The sequence below is a fragment of the Hyla sarda genome, chromosome 2 (assembly GCF_029499605.1).
Source record: "Hyla sarda isolate aHylSar1 chromosome 2, aHylSar1.hap1, whole genome shotgun sequence".
Lineage (NCBI taxonomy): Eukaryota > Metazoa > Chordata > Amphibia > Anura > Hylidae > Hyla > Hyla sarda.
The window spans coordinates 101,984,905-102,005,764 of record NC_079190.1 but is presented as its reverse complement, the minus strand read 5'-3'; positions in this window follow the sequence as shown (position 1 = coordinate 102,005,764).

Here is a 20,860-nt window from a genome sequence, read left to right as displayed (position 1 = left end):
AATCATACCTAGATTGTAGTAGTATACCCTGCCCGGGGAGCCATGACTACTTCAGCATCCATATGCCAAAATGACTATTTAAGCATCATTTACAGTATATGTGAAATTTATAAAAGTTGTTTTCTCCACATTTTTAGACATCCAGGCATGGAAGAACATGCAATATTACCTGTATTATGTGTCTATACTCATTATATAGGGTAAAACTTGGTGATATGTTCCCTTTAAAATCATATAAATGCACTCTAAGGCCACAGTGCTACCCCAAGTATTATATTTATACATTTTTGGTCACATGCTAACACTCGTCACACTGGCCCACCTGTATACCAGAGCATTTTCCTCTGGGCACAAACCCATACACAAACATGGACCCAAAGATTCAGAGAAAGAAAAACACATTTAGAGTTGACTTTAGAGCTAAACTCTTGCCTTCTGTGTTTGTTTTATGGGTTGAATTAGAAATAACCTATTGGGCTTTGTTGATATGTCCTATATATGCAATGATAACAAAGTTTAAAATGCAGTAAAAAGATATGTACATGTTTTGTGGATGTATATGTATATGTACATGTTTTGTGGATGTATATGTATATGTTTTGTATAGATCAAGGTTGGGTGTTCCTCTGGCAAACCCAAAGTCTAATACTAGTGTTAGCTTCAACTTCTATACTTGTATACTAAGTAATATTAGATGAGTACATACATTAAGTATACATGTAAACACTACAATTTCAGCATACAGAATATTATAACATTAGAGCAATAATATTATAGCACTCTGATTTAAAGCCCACTATAATGTATTGAACTTGAAGGAGATATACAAGAAATGTGTCACAAACAGAACAAATACTCACAATATAAAGGTTCATAATCAAGTGATTGTGGCTGGATGAGTCCTATATTTATTGTATTTGCTGCTAAAATGAAGGAGTCTCATGATAGATGGATAATAAAGGTGCTGTTTATAACATCAAATCCATGAGGACACCATCTTCTAAGTAATGAGCCTCTGAGTAATGGATCAGATAATCCACATTGTATGGGTTTTATCTATTACATTATTTTAACAATAAACCAAAAACTTGTTTTCTTTACAGTTCTTTAACTATTTTGAATTATTATTACATTTTGTTTTAATATCTGAAGCTGAACCATTAAATGACATCAGCCATGTTACAATTTGTCAGCATGGAGGTGACACTAGGAATGGTAACTATACTACATACACTCATTGGCCATTTTATTAGGTATCACCTGTGTAATTGCTTGTTTACACAAATAGCTAATCAGCCGATCACATGGAACCAACTAAATGTTTTAAGACATGTAGGCATTTTTGCTGAGGTGCAAACTAATCATCAGAATGGGGAAGAAAGGGGATTTAGGTGAATTTGAATGTGACATGGTTGTTAGTGCCAGAAGTGCTGATCTAAGTATTTCAGTAACTGCTGATCAACTAAGATTTTCACGCACAACCATTTCTATAGTTTACAGAGAATAGTCCTAAAAACTGAAAATACAGTGAGCAGCAGTTTTGTGGACAAAAATGCCTTGGACAGACTGATTCAAGATGGAAGAAAAGGAAACAGTATCTTAAATAACCACTCATTGCTACCAAAATATGCAGAATACCATCTCTGTTGAACCTTAAAGGGGTACTCTGCTGGAAACATCTTATCCCCTATCCAAAGGATAGGGGATAAGTTGTAAGATCGCAGGGGTCGCGCCATTGGGGACCTCTGCGATCTCAGATTTGGCACCCCTGTCATTCGGTGCACAGAGCAAACTGACCGCCACATCCCCTCCATTCACGTCTATGGGAGGAGGTGTGATGGCTAAGTACCAGCCATCATGCCCCCTCCCATAGACATGAATGGAGGGGGGGGTTGAGTGACGTCACGAACACGGAAGCTGCAAGCTTCCGTGTTCCGGACGCTAACACTGCCGACCCAGAGATACCGGGGGTTCCCAGCGGCAGGACCCCTGCAGTCTAACATCTTTGGAGAAGAGATAAATTGTTTCAAACTGGGTACCCCTTCATAGCAGGTGGACTACAGCAGCAGAAAACCACACTGGTTACAATTCCTGTCAGCTAAGATATTGAAGAAATTGAGGCTACAATTCACACAGGCTCACCAATATTGGACAATAAAAAACAGGGAGAACATTGCCTGGTCTGATTATTCTCGATTCCAGCTGTGACCTTCAGATGAAAAAGTCAGAATTTGATGTTAACAACATGAAAGCATGGATCCATCCTACCTTTTGTTAACTGTTCAAGCTGATGTTGGTCTATTGGTGTGGGGGATATGTTCTTGGCACACTTTTGGCCCCTTAGTACCAGAAATGAGTGAATTTTTCCCCAAAAAAATTTTTGGGTCCAAATTTATTTGCGGCTAATCACTATTAAAAATGGCTATTTCTGTCCTACAGAGAGCCTCAATAGGGTTGTAGAACACTTTGCCTTGCTGTAATACGCATAAGGTGTGTGCTGGGTTAGTGAAATAATACTGTTATTCAGTATGACATGCAGATCAGAGGTGTCGCTATTAGAATCACTGTTGCAGAGCGGCACAGTGACAAAGCCTGGAGGTGGCATCAGTATAAGGAGACCATATAGTGGCTGAATGTCACAACGTGCAGGTGGTGGCAGCATGAGGAGACTACATAGTGTCTGAATGACACAGCCTGGAGTTGGTGGCAGCCTACAGTGGCTGAATGACCCAGCCTGGAGTTTGCGGCAGCATGAGGAGAACTTATAGTGGCTGAATGACACAGCCTGGTGATGGCTGAAGCATGAGGAGACCATATAGTGGCTGAATAACACAGCTTGGAGGTGGCGACAGTATGAAGAGAACATATAGTTGCTGAATGACACAGTCTTGAGTGTGCGGAAGCATATAGTGGCTGAATGACACAGCCTGGAGTTGGTGGCAGCATATAGTGGCTGAATACACAGCCTGAAGTTTGCGGCAGCATGAGGAGACAACATAGTGGCTGAATTACACAGCCCGGTGTTTTCGGCAGCATGAGAAGAACATATAGTGGCTGAATAGGACAGCCTGGAGGTGGCGGAAGCATGAGGAGACCATATAGTGGCTGAATGGCACAGCCTAGAGGTGGCGGCAGCATGAGGAGAACATATAGTGGCTGAATGATACAGCCTGGAGGTATCGGCAGCATGAGGAGACCATATAGTGCCTGAGTGACACAGCATGGAGGTGGTGGCAGCATGATGGGAACATATAGTGTCCGAATGACACAACCTTGAGTCGGTGGCAGCATAAGAAGACCATATAGTGGCTGAATGACACAGCGTGGAGGTGGTGGCAGAATGAGAAGTCCATATAGTGCCTGAATGACACAGCATGGAGGTAGTGGCAGCATGAGGAGACCATATAGAGGCTGAATGACACAGCGTGGAGGTGGTGGCAGCATGAGGAGAACATATAGTGGCTGAATAACACAGCGTGGAGTTGGCGGCAGCATGAGGAGACCACATAGTGGCTGAATGACACAGTGTGGAGGTGGCGGCAGCATATAGTAGCTGAATGACACAGCCTGGAGTTTGTGGCAGCATGAGGAGAACATATAGTGGCTGAATGACACAGCCTGGAGGCGGCAGGAGCATGAGGAGAACATATGGTGGCAGTATGAGACAGCTTGGAGCTTGCATCAGCATGAGTAGAATGGTGGCAGAATGAGACAGCCTGGAGGTGGCATCAGCAGGAGGAGAACATATGGTGGCAGAATGACACAGTGTGGAGGTGGTGGCAGCATGAGGAGACCATAAAGTGCCTGAATGACACAGTGTGGAGGTGGTGGCAGCATGAGGAGACCATATAGTGGTTGAATGACACAGCGTGGAGGTGGCGGCAGCATATAGTGGCTGAATGACACAGCCTGGAGTTCGTGGCAGCTTGAGGAGAACATATAGTGGTTGAATGGCACAGCCTGGAGGCGGCAGCAGTATGAGGAGAACATATGGTGGCAGTATGAGACATCTTGTAGCTGCCATCAGCATGAGTAGAACATATGGTGGCTGAATGACACAGCCCGGAGTTGGTGGCAGCATATAGTGGCTGAATGACACAGCCTAGAGGTGGCAGCAGCATGAGGAGAACATATGGTAGCAGTATGAGACAGCTTTTAGCTGGCATCAGCATAAGTAGAACATATAGTGGCAGAATGAGACAGTCTGGAGGTTTCATCAGCATGAGGAGAACATAAGGTGGCAGAATGAGACAGCCTGGAGATGGCATCAGCACGAGAAGAACATATGTTGGCAAAATGAGACAGCCTGGGGGATGGCAGCAGCATCAGGAGTCCTGAAAGTGACCCGGTGACAGAGTGGTGTGGTGGGTTACAATGCCAGTACCTGGTGATGAAGGTGGGTGAAAAAAGGAGAACTTTGCATCAGATGTGTGGCATCAGGCGGGTGGCAGGATCAGAATAGTAGCTGAGGCAGGTAGGCAGAAGAAAACTCTCTTTTGTAAAAGTGTTAGTGTGCACAAGTAAGTATCGAGGATATACATTTCGTAAAACGTAATTTTTAATAATATGCTTAGGATAAAATATATGGACCCACACTTTTTTTTTTTAAATTAAACAAAAGGAAAGGTGTGCAAAAACACCACGTGTAAACTACCACCAATTATTGATGTGATGCAAAGACGTCTAAACGGTGGAAGGGAACAATGTACGGTCCATTGAACCGGTAAGGCCCTACTCTCGCATTATTAATTCCCTTCTTCGCAAGCGTTACTCGCTCTAAAAAGGGCGGCCCCACACAAGAACCTCTCCTTATTTCCACCTACAAACACTGCCATTTCCCAGGGTTTTTAGGTGGAAATAGGGATTGATTCCTGTGTGGGGCCGCCCTTTTTAAGACGAGTAACACTTTCCTCGAAAAGGTGGAAGGGACCAACGTATTTTCCATTGTAGCAAGTGGGGGTAAAAACTTGCCCTGTAAGGCCTGTGAGGAACCGTCCTCGGGGATAGCTCTGGGATCGTCCTGGTTACTTGCCACAGGACACGTTTCCTCGCAATAACTCGCCAGACAACAGTTTAACATACAAGCCTAGCTCCTCGCCAGATTTATGTACACAGGTTGCAGGTAAAACAAAACATAAATCAGGAACAAAACAAAGTCCTAGACTGTCTGGTTACTGACTACACATGTAAGCATGCCCTGACTACTTACTGGGGAGCTACCCTCAGCCAACATAACATGTGCCCCTGCAACCTGTTTACTCACAGTTCCCACTATCACTTGGGCCACTCACAGCTCCTGTGCATCAAACAGGGCCCGCTGTCTCCCCCTTACAGCGACCTTCTGTTTCCAAGGGAGAGCCCAGATCAGACTGAATCTCTCCCCTATAAACGCCTCCCTTCTCTGCTGCCTCATTCATTAGGCCGCAGGTGAGGGTTGCTCCAGAGTGAGCGAAGGAAATCCACCCTTTCCTCACCACTTTATCACAGGCCCTACTCTCGCCCTATTAATTCCCTTCTTGGCAAGTGTTACTCACCCTAAAAAGGGTGGGCCCACACAGGAAACTCTCTCTATTTCCACCTAAAAACCCTGGGAAATGGCAGTGTTTGTAGGGGGAAATAGGGAGAGGTTCCTGTGTGGGGACGCCCTTTTTAGGGCGAGTAAGACTTGCCAAGAAGGGAATTAATAATGCAAAAGTAGGGCCTTTCAGGGGAAGTTTTTACCCCCACCAGTTACAATAGACCATACGTTGTTCCCTTCCACCTTTTAGAGATCTTTGCATCACATCAATACTTGGTGGTGTAGGTGGCACATGGTGTTTTTTTGCACACCTTTCCTTTTGTTAGATTTAAAAAAAATGTGGGTACATATATTTTATCCTAAGTATGTTATTAAAAGACAAGTTTTACGTAATGAATACTCAATACTTACTTGTGGTCTGATGCGGAGGAATGTCTGTAACTGGGGACAAGCGCCTTAAATATGTTTTGCACTATCCATATTTGTGAAGTGTTGGTGTGGCACCATGGTCAATCTACTCTGATCAGGCATTGGTGGATGGAAATCATCTTCACAAAGGTCAGTCTCTCCACATTTTTCATGGACACACGAGTGGTTACTATGGCCCCCGCCGCATTAAACACCTGCTCTGATGGCACACTACTGGCCTGGCTGGACAGCTTTTCCAGGACAAACTCTGCTAGTTGTGGCCACAAATCAAGTTTGGCTGTCCAGAAGTCCAGCAAATCTTCAAGGTGTGGTATGCCAACACACCTTGAAGATCCGCTGGACTTCTGGGCAGCCAAACTTGATCATGTCAAGGTATGCAACCACCTGCTGGTTCAGGTCCTGCTTCAGGTCTACCTTCTGCTGATGACTTGCTTCACTATGCAGGTGAAGAAAGCTACTTATCAGCGACTGTAGATTCAGGCTGCTGCTGATGGAGATGGTAATGCTCCTGCCACCCCACCTGCCATGGCAGTGGAAGGTGAGCGCAGAGGCCCCCCCCCCCCCCCCCCCCCCGAGTTAGACCTGCGAGAGGATGGACGATGGAACAGATAGGCATCAGCCAACTGACTACGAAGGATGTCTCTGTAGTAGGTCAGTTTATCCTCCCTCTCCTCCCAGGGTGTAAAAAAGGCCCCCATTTTGTGCCGGTAGCGAGGGTCCAATAAGGACGCCAGAAGTCATCCCACAATTCAACAATCCCCCCTCCTCCTCCAGTTCAGCCCCCACAGGGCTCATGTGGCCGTTAAATGTAGGTGCCACGTCTCCAGTGCCCTGACCAGTCATTCTTTTCAACACGTGTTGTAGTAGATGAAGCAGTGGAATGACGTTCATCCCGTAATCATGGCGACTGACCAATAATGTGGCTTCCTCAAAGGGCCTGACAAACGGCAGGTGTCACGTATGAGCTGCCACTGGTTCACATTGAAGTTACACAGGAGAGTACCCCTATCCGCTTGGATCATCAAGAAATCGATGATGGCTTTTCTCTGTTCATATAGCTGGTTCAACATATGGAGGGTGGAATTCCAATGTGTGGAAACATCGCAAATCAGATTATGTTGGGGTATACTGTTCTGACGCTGCAGCTCAAGGAGGGTGTGCTTTGCGGTGTACGAGTGACTGAAGTACATGCAAAGTTCCTTCCCATTGTTAGGATGTCTTGCAGATGGGGGGAACACTTCGGGAACTGCTTGACAACCAGATTGAACACGTGTGCCATGCAGGGTGCATGTCTCAGGCTTTCTTGTCGCAGTGCAGACATGATGTTCTTCCCATTGTCGGTCACCGTGGTTCTCATTTCCAGTTTTTGTGGAGTAAGCCATGATTCGATTTCTTGATGAATGACTTTTAGCAGTTCCTCCCCTGTGTGACTCCGTTCGCCAAGGCAAACCATGTGAAGAACAGCGTGACACCGCCGTGCCCTGCACACATGGTATGCTGGAGGGGCACTGAGACTTGTTCGTGCAGTGGAGGCTGAGAAGACTGTGGAGGATGAAGAGGCGGAGTCGCACACTGTCACTCGACCAACGCCCTGAGAAAGTGGAGGCAGAAGTGGTGTGACCTGTCCAGGTTGCTGTTGTTTCTGTGAAGGAACCACATTCACACAGTGGGCCGTAAAGGACATATATTGTCCCTGACCGTAGTTACAGCTCCACATGTTGGCGCTGACGTGCACTTTGGTACATACCGACAGGCTGAAGGAATGGCCCACTGTTACGCCGAGCGCTCCGGGTCCCCGCTCCTCCCCGGAGCGCTCGCAGCGTTCTCTCATTCGCAGCGCCCCGGTCAGACCTGCTGGCCGGGTGCGCTGCGATATTACTCCCAGCCGGGATGCGATTCGCGATGCGGGACGCGCCCGCTCGCGATGCGCATCTCGGCTCCCGTACCTGACACGTTCCCCGTCTGTGTTGTCCCGGCGCGCACGGCCCCGCTCCTTAGGGCGCGCACGCGCCGGGTCTCTGCGATTTAAAGGGCCACTGCGCCACTGATTGGCGCAGCAGGCCTAATCAGTATCCTCACCTGTGCACTCCCTACTTATACCTCACTTCCCCTGCACTCCCTCGCCGGATCTTGTTGCCATTGTGCCAGTGAAAGCGTTTCCTTGTGTGTTCCTAGCCTGTGTTCCAGACCTCCTGCCGTTGCCCCTGACTACGATCCTTGCTGCCTGCCCTGACCTTCTGCTACGTCCGACCTTGCTCTTGTCTACTTCCTTGTACCGCGCTTATCTCAGCAGTCAGAGAGGTTGAGCCGTTGCCGGTGGATACGACCTGGTTGCTACCGCCGCTGCAAGACCATCCCGCTTTGCGGCGGGCTCTGGTGAATACCAGTAGCAACTTAGAACCGGTCCACCGACACGGTCCACGCCAATCCCTCTCTGGCACAGAGGATCCACCTCCAGCTAGCCGAATCGTGACAGTAGATCCGGCCATGGATCCCGCTGAGGTCCCGCTGCCAGTTGTCGCCGACCTCACCACGGTGGTCGCCCAGCAGTCGCAACAGATAGCGCAACAAGGCCACCAGCTGTCTCAACTGACCGTGATGCTACAGCAGCTACTACCACAGCTTCAGCAATCATCTCCACCGCCAGCTCCTGCACCTCCTCCGCAGCGAGTGGCCGCATCCAGCCTCCGATTATCTTTGCCGGATAAATTTGATGGGGACTCTAAGTTTTGCCGTGGTTTTCTTTCGCAATGTTCCCTGCATTTGGAGATGATGTCGGACCAGTTTCCAACTGAAAGGTCTAAGGTGGCTTTCGTAGTCAGCCTTCTGTCTGGGAAAGCCCTGTCATGGGCCACACCGCTCTGGGACCGCAATGATCCTGTCACTGCCTCTGTACACTCCTTCTTCACGGAGATTCGAAGTGTCCTTGAGGAACCTGCCCGAGCCTCTTCTGCCGAGACTGCCCTGCTGAACCTGGTCCAGGGTAATTCTTCTGTTGGCGAGTACGCCATCCAATTCCGTACTCTTGCCTCCGAATTATCCTGGAATTACGAGGCCCTCTGCGCGACCTTTAAAAAAGGCCTATCCTGTAACATAAAAGATGTGCTGACCGCACGAGAAATTCCTGCTAACCTGCATGAACTTATTCATCTTGCCACCCGCATTGACATGCGTTTTTCCGAAAGGCGTCAGGAGCTCCGCCAGGATATGGACTTTGTTCGCACGAGGCTGTTTCTCTCCCCGGCTCCTCTCTCCTCTGGTCCTCTGCAATCCGTTCCTGTGCCTTCCGCCGTGGAGGCTATGCAAGTTGACCGGTCTCGCTTGACACCTCAAGAGAGGACACGACGCTGCATGGAGAACCTTTGCCTGTACTGTGCCGGTACCGAACATTTCTTGAAGGATTGTCCTATCCGTCCTCCTCGCCAGGAAAGACGCACGCTGACTCCGCACAAAGGTGAGACAGCTCTTGATGTGAACTCTGCTTCTCCACGTCTTACTGTGCCTGTGCGGATGTCTTCTTCTACCTTCTCCTTCTCTGCTATGGCCTTCTTGGATTCCGGATCTGCAGGAAACTTTATTTTGGCCTCTCTCATCAACAGGTTCAACATCCCGGTGACCAGTCTCCCCAGACCCCTCTACATCAACTCTGTTAATAATGAAAGATTGGACTGTACCATGCGTTACCGCACGGAACCTCTCTTAATGTGCATCGGACCCCATCACGAAAAAATTAAATTTTTGGTCCTCTCTAACTGCACTTCAGAAATTTTTCTTGGATTACCATGGCTTCAACACCATTCCCCAACCCTTGATTGGACCACAGGGGAAATCAAGAACTGGGGTACTTCTTGCCACGAGGACTGTCTTAAACTGGCTCCCAGTACTCACAGTCAAGACCCTGTAGTTCCCCCGGTATCTGGTCTTCCCAAGGCCTATCTGGATTATGCTGATGTTTTTTGCAAAAAACAAGCAGAGACTTTGCCTCCTCACAGGCCTTAAGACTGTCCTATTGACCTCCTCCCGGGTACTACTTCACCCCGGGGCAGAATCTATCCTCTGTCTGCTCCGGAAACTCAAGCCATGTCGAAATAAATCCAGGAGAACTTAAAAAAGGGGTTTATCCGCAAGTCCTCCTCTCCTGCCGGAGCTGGATTTTTTTTTGTCTCCAAAAAAGACGGCTCCCTACGCCCTTGCATTGATTACCGCGGACTTAATAAAATGACTGTAAAAACCGCTACCCCCTACGTCTTATCTCGGAACTCTTTGACCGCCTACGAGGCGCCCACATCTTTACCAAGCTGGACTTAAGAGGTGCTTATAATCTCATCCGCATCAGGGAGGGGGACGAATGGAAGACTGCATTTAACACCAGAGATGGACACTTTGAGTATCTGGTTATGCCCTTTGGCCTTTGCAACGCCCCTGCCGTCTTCCAAGACTTTGTAAATGAAATTTTTCGTGATCTTCTATATACCTGTGTTGTGGTTTACCTGGACAATATTCAGATTTTTTCTGCCAACTTAGAAGAACACCGCCAGCATGTCCGCATGGTTCTTCAGAGACTTCACAACAATCAACTATATGCCAAAATGGAAAAATGTCTCTTTGAATGTCAGTCTCTTCCTTTCCTAGGATACTTAGTTTCTGGCCAGGGACTACAAATGGACCCAGATAAACTATCTGCCGTATTGGATTGGCCACGCCCCTCCGGACTCCGTGCTATCCAAAGTTTTTTGGGGTTCGCCAATTATTGCAGACAATTTATTCCACACTTTTCCACTATTGTGGCTCCTATTGTGGCTCTAACCAAGAAAAACGCCAATCCTAAGTCCTGGTCTCCTCAAGCGGAAGACGCATTTAAACATCTCAAGTCTGCCTTTTCTTCTGCTCCCGTACTCTCCAGACCTGACCCATCTAAACCCTTCTTATTGGAGGTAGACGCCTCCTCGGTGGGAGCTGGAGCAGTTCTTCTACAAAAAAATTCTTCCGGGAATGCTGTTACTTGTGGGGTTTTTTCTAGGACCTTCTCTCCGGCGGAGAAAAACTACTCCATTGGTGATCGAGAATTACTGGCCATAAAATTGTTGCTTGAGGAATGAAGGCACCTGCTGGAGGGATCCAAATATCCAGTTATTATATACACTGACCACAAGAATCTCTCTTATCTCCAGTCTGCCCAACGGCTGAACCCTCGCCAGGCTAGGTGGTCGTTGTTCTTTGCCCGTTTTAACTTTGAAATCCACTTTCGCCCTGCTGACAAGAACATTAGGGCCGATGCCCTCTCTCGTTCTTCAGATGCCTCTAAAGTGGAAGCCTCTCCGCAACACATCATTCCTCCGGACTGTCTGATCTCCACTTCTCCAGCTTCCATCAGACAAACTCCTCCAGGGAAGACCTTCGTTACTCCACGCCAGCGCCTCGGGATTCTCAAGTGGGGACACTCCTCCCACCTCGCAGGCCATGCTGGCATCAAAAAATCCATTCAACTCATCTCTCGATTTTATTGGTGGCCTACTCTGGAGACTGATGTTGTTGATTTCGTGCGGGCTTGTACTGTCTGTGCCCGGGATAAGACTCCTCGCCAGAAGCCTGCTGGTCTCCTTCATCCTCTGCCTGTTCCTGAACAACCTTGGTCACAGATTGGTATGGACTTTATTACTGACTTGCCTTTATCCCGTGGCAACACAGTTGTTTGGGTGGTCGTTGATCGATTCTCCAAGATGGCACATTTTATCCCTCTTCCAGGCCTTCCTTCGGCGCCTCAGTTGGCAAAGCAATTTTTTATACACATTTTTCGCCTTCACGGGTTGCCCACGCATATTGTCTCAAATAGAGGCGTTCAATTTGTGTCTAAATTCTGGAGGGCCCTCTGTAAGCAGCTCAAGATCAAATTAAACTTCTCTTCTTCTTATCATCCCCAATCCAATGGGCAAGTAGAAAGAATTAATCAGGTCCTGGGTGACTATTTGCGACATTTTGTTTCCTCCCGCCAGGATGACTGGGCAGATCTTCTACCATGGGCCGAATTCTCATACAACTTCAGAGTCTCCGAATCTTCTGCTAAATCCCCATTCTTCGTGGTGTACGGCCGTCACCCTCTTCCTCCCCTCCCCACTCCCATGCCCTCTGGTTTGCCCGCTGTTGATGAAGTGACTCAAAACCTTTCCACCATATGGAAAGAAACCCAAAATTCTCTTTTTCAGGCTTCATACCGGATGAAAAAATTTGCTGATAAGAAAAGAAGAACTCCCCCATTTTTCTCCCGGAGACAAGGTATGGCTCTCCGCTAAGTATGTCCGCTTTCATGTCCCCAGTTTTAAACTGGGACCACGCTATCTTGGTCCCTTCAAAATCAAGTGCCAGATCTCTTACAAACTCCTTCTTCCTCCTTCTCTCCGTATTCCCAATGCCTTCCATGTCTCTCTTCTTAAACCACTCATCCTTAACCGCTTCTCTCCCAAAGTTGTTTCTCCCACTCCAGTTTCGGGTTCATCTGACGTCTTTTTGGTGAAGGAGATTCTAGCATCCAAGACGGTCAGAGGTAAAAGATTCTTCTTGGTTGACTGGGAGAATTGTGGCCCAGAGGAGAGATCTTGGGAACCTGAGGACAACATCCTGGACAAAAGTCTTATCCTCAGGTTCTCAGGCTCCAAGAAGAGGGGGAGACCCAAGGGGGGGGGGGTACTGTTACGCCGAGCGCTCCTGGTCCCCACTCCTCCCTGGAGCGCTCGCAGCGTTCTCTCATTCGCAGCGCCCCGATCAGACCTGCTGGCTGGGTGCGCTGCGATATTACTCCCAGCCGGGATGCGATTCGCGATGCGGGACGCGCCCGCTCGCGATGCGCATCTCGACTCCCGTACCTGACCCGTTCCCCGTCTGTGTTGTCCCGGCGCGCGCGGCCCTGCTCCTTAGGGCGCACGCGCGCCGGGTCTCTGCGATTTAAAGGGCCACTGCGCCACTGATTGGCGCAGCAGGCCTAATCAGTATCCTCACCTGTGCACTCCCTACTTATACCTCACTTCCCCTGCACTCCCTCGCCGGATCTTGTTGCCATTGTGCCAGTGAAAACGTTTCCTTGTGTGTTCCTAGCCTGTGTTCCAGACCTCCTGCCGTTGCCCCTGACTACGATCATTGCTGCCTGCCCTGACCTTCTGCTACGTCCGACCTTGCTCTCGTCTACTCCCTTGTACCACGCTTATCTCAGCAGTCAGAGAGGTTGAGCCGTTGCCGGTGGATACGACCTGGTTGCTACCGCCGCTGCAAGACCATCCCGCTTTGCGGCGGGCTCTGGTGAATACCAGTAGCAACTTAGAACCGGTCCACCGACACGGTCCACGCCAATCCCTCTCTGGCACAGAGGATCCACCTCCAGCTAGCCGAATCGTGACACCCACCTTCTCTTCCACAAAATTGTGCAGGGCTGGTACTGCCTTCTTCGCAAAGAAATGATGGCTTGGGACTCTACACCTCGGCTCGGCACAAGCCATCAGTTCTCTGAAAGGTGCAGAGTCCACCAATTGAAAAGGGAGGGACTGCAGCACCAGCAACTTGGACAGGAGCATGTTCAGCTTCTGCGCTGTTGGATGAGTGGGTGCATACTGTTGTCTCTTGGACATGGCTTCGCCGATGGATTGCTGGTGGAATGACTGACTCGAAGTAGGACGAGCAGGAGCATCTTGAGCGACAGAAGATGGGTATGACACACACCTTCCTTCGGGTGAGGTGGTGGAGCTTTGGCTGGCTTAAACAGGGAGCAGCGTGCCACTGGGTGATGCAGCAGGCTGGACCACCACATTGGAGCCACGGTTCTCCCAGGCCGCTTTATGGTGATGCTGCATATGTTGACACAGGGCCATGGTGCCAACATTGGGACCCTGGCCACGTTTCACCTTCTGCTGACACATCTTGCATGTGGCCAGGTTAACATCCTCCGGATGCTTGATGAAAAACTGCCACACCGTCGAGTAGCTGATTTCCCCACCAACAGTCTGCAATGATTGACTGCTATTGCCGCCGACTCCAGGAACCCCTGTTCCACTACCTTCCGGGAAGGGAGGCTGCCGCGAAGCAGGTGGCATGTTTGGCTCCAGACTTTATACTTCTGCCACTATGCTGACTGCCAACCATGCTACCACCAGCTGCTGCCTCACGGGCAACCTAGTATCTTGACTAGTTATTTCATCCAATGAGGCAACAATATTTGATAAATAATAATATTCAATAATTCATTCAAAGAGACAAAAGAATAATAAAATATAACTTTTACTAAGATAGATATAACATTTCCATCATATCAGAAGTGCACAAAATTACAGTGGTACACATAATTGCACAGAACGTCACATAAACATACAATGGATGGCCTGCAAAGAAAAAGGAGGGGAGGGAAGAGGATACAGGTGAGTGCCCTAACTATAACTAAACCTTCCTAAGCCCCACTAATCTAAAGCTAACGCTAAGTGTGGAAGGGATAAGGATGTGGGAACCACACTGATAATACGTGTGGTGTACAGTAAGACAGCAATTCTCATGCTCCTTGTTCCAATGCGTTTCTCCCAAATGTTGACCTTGAGTTCATCAGGGATGGAGGAGAGATTGAGGTACAGACAGATTACAATGATATATACAAACAGAACAAAAACAGAAGAAGGGCCTTGACATTGGAGATTATAAAAAGCATGTAAATCAGTTCAGACCGGATGGATAACACTTATGCTCCTCGTCAAGTGTAAGACAGGTCAGTCAGTTAATGGAGATAAAAAATGGAGTCCTAAAGAGATAGAAAAAGATAGAAAAAGTATCCAGTGTGTTAGCAATGGAAAATAGTGGTCAAACAGTCACTATTCTAGATAGGTCCAAAGGTAGTGTTGCAGGTCATGGTCACCAAAGATAGTAGTTGGTAGTTTTTGTCCACAGAATGACAGACATCACTCCCAAAACTATGCATATACAAAATAATCTTAGGACCAAGTATCACGCCGCAGCTTTATGGATGAAATGACTGCATGTCACTAAGATAAGTGTTACGCCTAGCGCTCCGGGTCCCCGCTCCTCCCCGGAGCGCTCACGGCGTCTTTCTCCCTGCAGCGCCCCGGTCAGTCCCGCTGACCGGGAGCGCTGCACTGTCATGGCCGTCGGGGATGCGATTCGCACAGCGGGACGCGCCCGCTCGCGAATCGCATCCCAGGTCACTTACCCGTCCCGGTCCCCTGCTGTCTTGTGCTGGCGCGCGCGGCTCCGCTCTCTAGGGCGCGCGCGCGCCAGCTCTCTGAGACTTAAAGGGCCAGTGCACCAATGATTGGTGCCTGGCCCAATTAGCTTAATTGGCTTCCATCTGCTCCCTGGCTATATCTGATCTCCTCCCTTGCACTCCCTTGCCGGATCTTGTTGCCATTGTGCCAGTGAAAGCGTTTCCTTGTGTGTTCCTAGCCTGTGTTCCAGACCTCCTGCCGTTGCCCCTGACTACGATCCTTGCTGCCTGCCCCGACCTTCTGCTACGTCTGACCTTGCCTCTGCCTAGTCCTTCTGTCCCACTCCTTCTCAGCAGTCAGCGAGGTTGAGCCGTTGCTAGTGGATACGACCTGGTTGCTACTGCCGCAGCAAGACCATCCCGCTTTGCGGCGGGCTCTGGTGAAAACCAGTAGCCTCTTAGAACCGGTCCACTAGCACGGTCCACGCCAATCCCTCGCTGACACAGCGGATCCACAACCCGTAAGCCGAATCGTGACAGTAGATCCGGCCATGGATCCCGCTGAGGTGCCGCTGCCAAGTCTCGCTGACCTTACCACGGTGGTCGCTCAGCAATCGCAGCAAATTGCCCAACAAGGACAGCAGCTGTCGCAGTTGACCGCCACGTTACAGCAACTTCTGCCTCTGCTACAGCAGCAACCATCTCCTCCGCCAGCTCCTGCACCTCCTCCGCAGCGAGTGGCCGCTCCTAGCCTCCGCTTGTCCCTGCCGGACAAATTTGATGGGGACTCTAAACTCTGCCGTGGATTTTTGTCTCAGTGTTCCCTGCATATGGAGATGTTGTCGGACTTGTTTCCTACAGAACGGTCTAAGGTGGCGTTCGTAGTAAGCCTTCTTTCAGGAAAGGCCTTGTCTTGGGCCACACCGCTCTGGGACCGCAATGATCCTGCCACAGCCACAGTCCAGGCCTTCTTCGCTGAAGTCCGGAGTGTCTTCGAGGAGCCAGCCCGAGCTTCTTCTGCCGAGACTGCCCTGTTGAACCTGGTCCAGGGTAATTCTTCAGTGGGCGAGTACGCCATCCAATTTCGTACTCTTGCTTCCGAGTTATCATGGAATAACGAGGCTCTCTGCGCGACCTTTAAAAAAGGCCTATCCAGTCGCATCAAGGATGTGCTGGCCGCACGAGAGATTCCTGCCAACCTCCAAGAACTCATCCATTTGGCTACCCGCATTGACATGCGTTTTTCTGAGCGACACCAAGAGCTCCGCCAGGAAAAAGACTTAGATCTCTGGGCACCTCTCCCACAGCATCCTTTGCAGTCTACGCCTGGGCCCCCCGCCGAGGAGGCCATGCAAGTGGATCGGTCTCGCCTGACCCAGGAAGAGAGGAATCGCCGTAGGGAAGAAAATCTCTGTCTGTACTGTGCCAGTACCGAGCACTTCTTGGTGGATTGCCCTATCCGTCCTCCATGTCTGGGAAACGCGCGCACGCACGCACCCAGCTCACGTGGGTGTGGCGTCTCTTGGTTCTAAGTCTGCTTCTCCATGTCTCACGGTGCCCGTGCGGATTTCTCCTTCAGCCAACTCCTCCCTCTCAGCCCTGGCCTGCTTGGACTCTGGTGCCTCCGGGAATTTTATTTTGGAGTCTTTTGTGAATCAATTTCCGCATCCCGGTGACCCGTCTCGTCAAGCCGCTCTACATTTCCGCGGTCAATGGAGCCAGACTGGATTGCACTGTGCGTTACCGCACAGAACCCCTCCTGATGTGTATCGGACCCCATCGCGAAGTGATTGAGCTCTTCGTCCTACCCAACTGTACCTCTGAGGTCCTCCTCGGTCTGCCATGGCTCCGGCTTCATTCCCCCATCCTTGATTGGACCACCAGGGAGATCAAGAACTGGGACTCTGCCTGCCATAGGAAGTGCCTCTCCCCCCCTCCCAGTCCCGTCAGGCAAGCCTCTGTGCCTCCTCATGGCTCCCGTCCTTGTGTCACCCTGCCCCGTGCCAAGCTTCACCCTCTGCCCTCCCTCCCCATTCCAACTCCTGCTGTACTGCCTGCCGTTGAGGAAACCCTCCATTCTTTCCCGGTGTCCCCATCCCAGGGGGAGGCAGTTACCGGACAAAAAAAAGGGGAGACCTAAGGGGGGGGTACTGTTACGCCTAGCGCTCCGGGTCCCCGCTCCTCCCCGGAGCGCTCACGGCGTCTTTCTCCCTGCAGCGCCCCGGTCAGTCCCGCTGACCGGGAGCGCTGCACTGTCATGGCCGTCGGGGATGCGATTCGCACAGCGGGACGCACCCGCTCGCAAATCGCATCCCAGGTCACTTACCCGTCCCGGTCCCCTGCTGTCTTGTGCTGGCGCGCGCGGCTCCGCTCTCTAGGGCGCGCGCGCGCCAGCTCTCTGAGACTTAAAGGGCCAGTGCACCAATGATTGGTGCCTGGCCCAATTAGCTTAATTGGCTTCCATCTGCTCCCTGGCTATATCTGATCTCCTCCCTTGCACTCCCTTGCCGGATCTTGTTGCCATTGTGCCAGTGAAAGCGTTTCCTTGTGTGTTCCTAGCCTGTGTTCCAGACCTCCTGCCGTTGCCCCTGACTACGATCCTTGCTGCCTGCCCCGACCTTCTGCTACGTCTGACCTTGCCTCTGCCTAGTCCTTCTGTCCCACGCCTTCTCAGCAGTCAGCGAGGTTGAGCCGTTGCTAGTGGATACGACCTGGTTGCTACTGCCGCAGCAAGACCATCCCGCTTTGCGGCGGGCTCTGGTGAAAACCAGTAGCCTCTTAGAACCGGTCCACTAGCACGGTCCACAACCCGTAAGCCGAATCGTGACAATAAGAGTAAGGGAGTAGGCCTTTGTCTTTTGTCAAAAAGACAAAGAGAGAGAGAAGATAACCAATATCTATGCGGCAAATTCTCCCCCCAAAATAGCAGATACATACAAAGCAAATGATGACAATTACCTTGCAAACTTGTAACCACGTAAATTAAGGCAACCAAAAGGACTCTGTAATCTGAATGACCCCCACTTGATATTGGATACTACAGCATCAAACGGATAAATCAAAAGGAGATATCAGAAGCTAGAAACAATAAACAAATCACCAATTAGATATAAGGGCAGGTAGGTAATTAAATATCTGGGGGGGGGGGGGGGCAGAGCGCAGTCCCAGCATATAATAAAGGCCTCAGGGTAAGTGTTGTCAAAGTCACAAACCCTGCTTTCATCATCATAATGCATGAATCCACTGGCAGATTGTCAGTTATAGTGGGTGTACACATTGTTACATAGAAAACAAGTACATGGTAGGAAACCCCATGTAATAAAGAAAATAAATGCGACCAGTGGGATATAAATAGGTTCAAATAAAGCAAATTCGAAACCCCACAATAAACACAGATGCGCCATAGGGATATATCAAACGAGATAGAATAAAGAAAGCATAATTCTTACCCCTAGATAGTTAGCAGGATCATAGGATCATAGTCAGTATGTACAGATGTGTTCCAGTATACTTTTGGACAAAACCACATATTGTGTTTTGGAAAATACTGTAATACATAGTTACATAGTTAGTACGGTTGAAAAAAGACATACGTCCATCAAGTTCAACCAGGGAATTGAAGGGTAGGGGTGTGGCGCGATATTGGGGAAGGGATGGGATTTTATATTTCTTCATAAGCATTAATGTTATTTTGTTCCAGGAATGTATCTAACCCTGTTTTAAAGCTATTAATTTTTCCTGCTGTGACCAGTTCCTGAGGTAGACTGTTCCATAAGTTCACAGTTCTTATGGTAAAGAAGGCATGTCGCCCCTTGAGACTAAACCTTTTCTTCTCCAGACGGAGGGAGTGCCCCCTCGTCCACTCGGCCCTTCCACAAGGAACTTGATGGTATACTTAAACAAGATTTGGTTGATGGCCTTATTGATAAAAAGGAGTATGCATTTTTACTCCCGGTGGCACCCTGACTATCGACATTCTATGGGCTCCCAAAAATTCACAAGGGTCTAACACCATTAAAGTATAGACCCATTGTGTCAGTGGTGGGCAATCTTACCTAGAACTTGGGTATATATTTAGATGAGATCGTCCGCCCTTTTGTTCTCAGCGTGCCCTCCTGTGATACAATGGACATTCTTATGAAATTACAAGATCTCACAATTGACCCTGATTGGTGGCTCTGCTCTATAGATGTCTAGGCACTCTATAGTTCTATTCCGCACGAAGCAGGCCTACATGCAGTTGAGAACTTTATCCATAGCAGAGGCACCCAATATGCTTCACATAACCAACTTATTCTGTCCTTTACTCCAGTTCATTTTGACCCGTAACTTTTTCACCTTCAATTCTCACATCTACCACCAGCTCAGGGGCATCCAGTGGCGCCCACTTATGCCAACTTGCTCCTGGGCTGATGGGAGCAGGTGGTAGTGTTCGGTGAATCCAATTCTCAATTTCATAAACACATCCAATATTGGGGCCGATACATAGATGATGTGGCGGTCATCTGGTGGGGTCCCCGCAGCGAATTTGACAAACTACTAGAGTCTCTGAATCAGAATTCGATAGATTATTGAATATTATTATTTATCAAATATTGTTGCCTCATTGGATGAAATAGCTAGTCCAGATACTATATTGTACTTCACCTAGGGCATCTTTATCTTTGTCACGCAAGGGGGTGAGGAACCATTGTTTCCCTTGATGAGTACTTTTCACGGGCAACCTGCAACCCTCTTCTCCTGATGATGATGATGAAGCCCTTCTGCACTTGGCTCCCAATTGCGATTGGCTTCATCATCATCGAGTCATGTCTGCACGTCACTGATATCCTACTCAGATTACTCAACAGTGTCTGCTTCAGGACCCTAAACTCTGGCAACACCATCTCCCACGCCACTCTCCTCATCACTACTTGCCCGCCTAGCGGAGGAAGCGGAGGATGTCTCCTCCACTTCTTGGCTTGGCAGTAGCGGCTGACTGTCCTCTAGTAGATCTTCCTCACTAAATAGTGGGGCTGAACCCACAGCATAAGATACTTCTGTGGGGGAGGGAACAGCATAGGACAGAGGCAATGGGAGGACAGGGACTGCACCCGGCCATGCCAACTAAGGGTTGTGTCTGAGGAACCCACCGACTGTTGACTGGGGGTGTCAGATGTCACTTGTGATGAAGTGGATGACTGTGTTAACCAATCGATGGGTTGCTGGTCGAGACACCAGTGCTGCAGCACACAGTCGCTGTGTACTACACCCAAAATTGCACTCTCTCTCTTAATCTCACTCCCTTCCCTATCAGTGCTTCTAGGCTGGATTTGGGCTTGAGGGGAATCGCTGCTGTAAAAAATCTTTTCTGTGCAACACCCACTGCTCTCTGTCCCTCTCTGAAATAGAATGCTGATTAGACTGGGAGGTGAATCCCTGCTGTAAAAATGCTTTTCTGTGCAACACACACTGCTCTCTGTGCCTCTCTCTTTTTCTGCAATAGAACGCTGATGTGACTGGGAGGTAAATCGCTGCTGTAAAAATACTTTTCTCTTCAACACACACTACTGTCTCTCTCTCTGCAAAAAAAGGCTGAAGTGACTGGCCGCAAGATGGCTGCCGATTATATAGGGCTGCGACATCACAGGGGTGGCTAGCCGCTGATAAGCTGCATGCTGCATGTGATTCAGGGTCATCCCGCTGACCCTTGTTCCCGCCTTCCCAGGATTCCTTGCCCCATG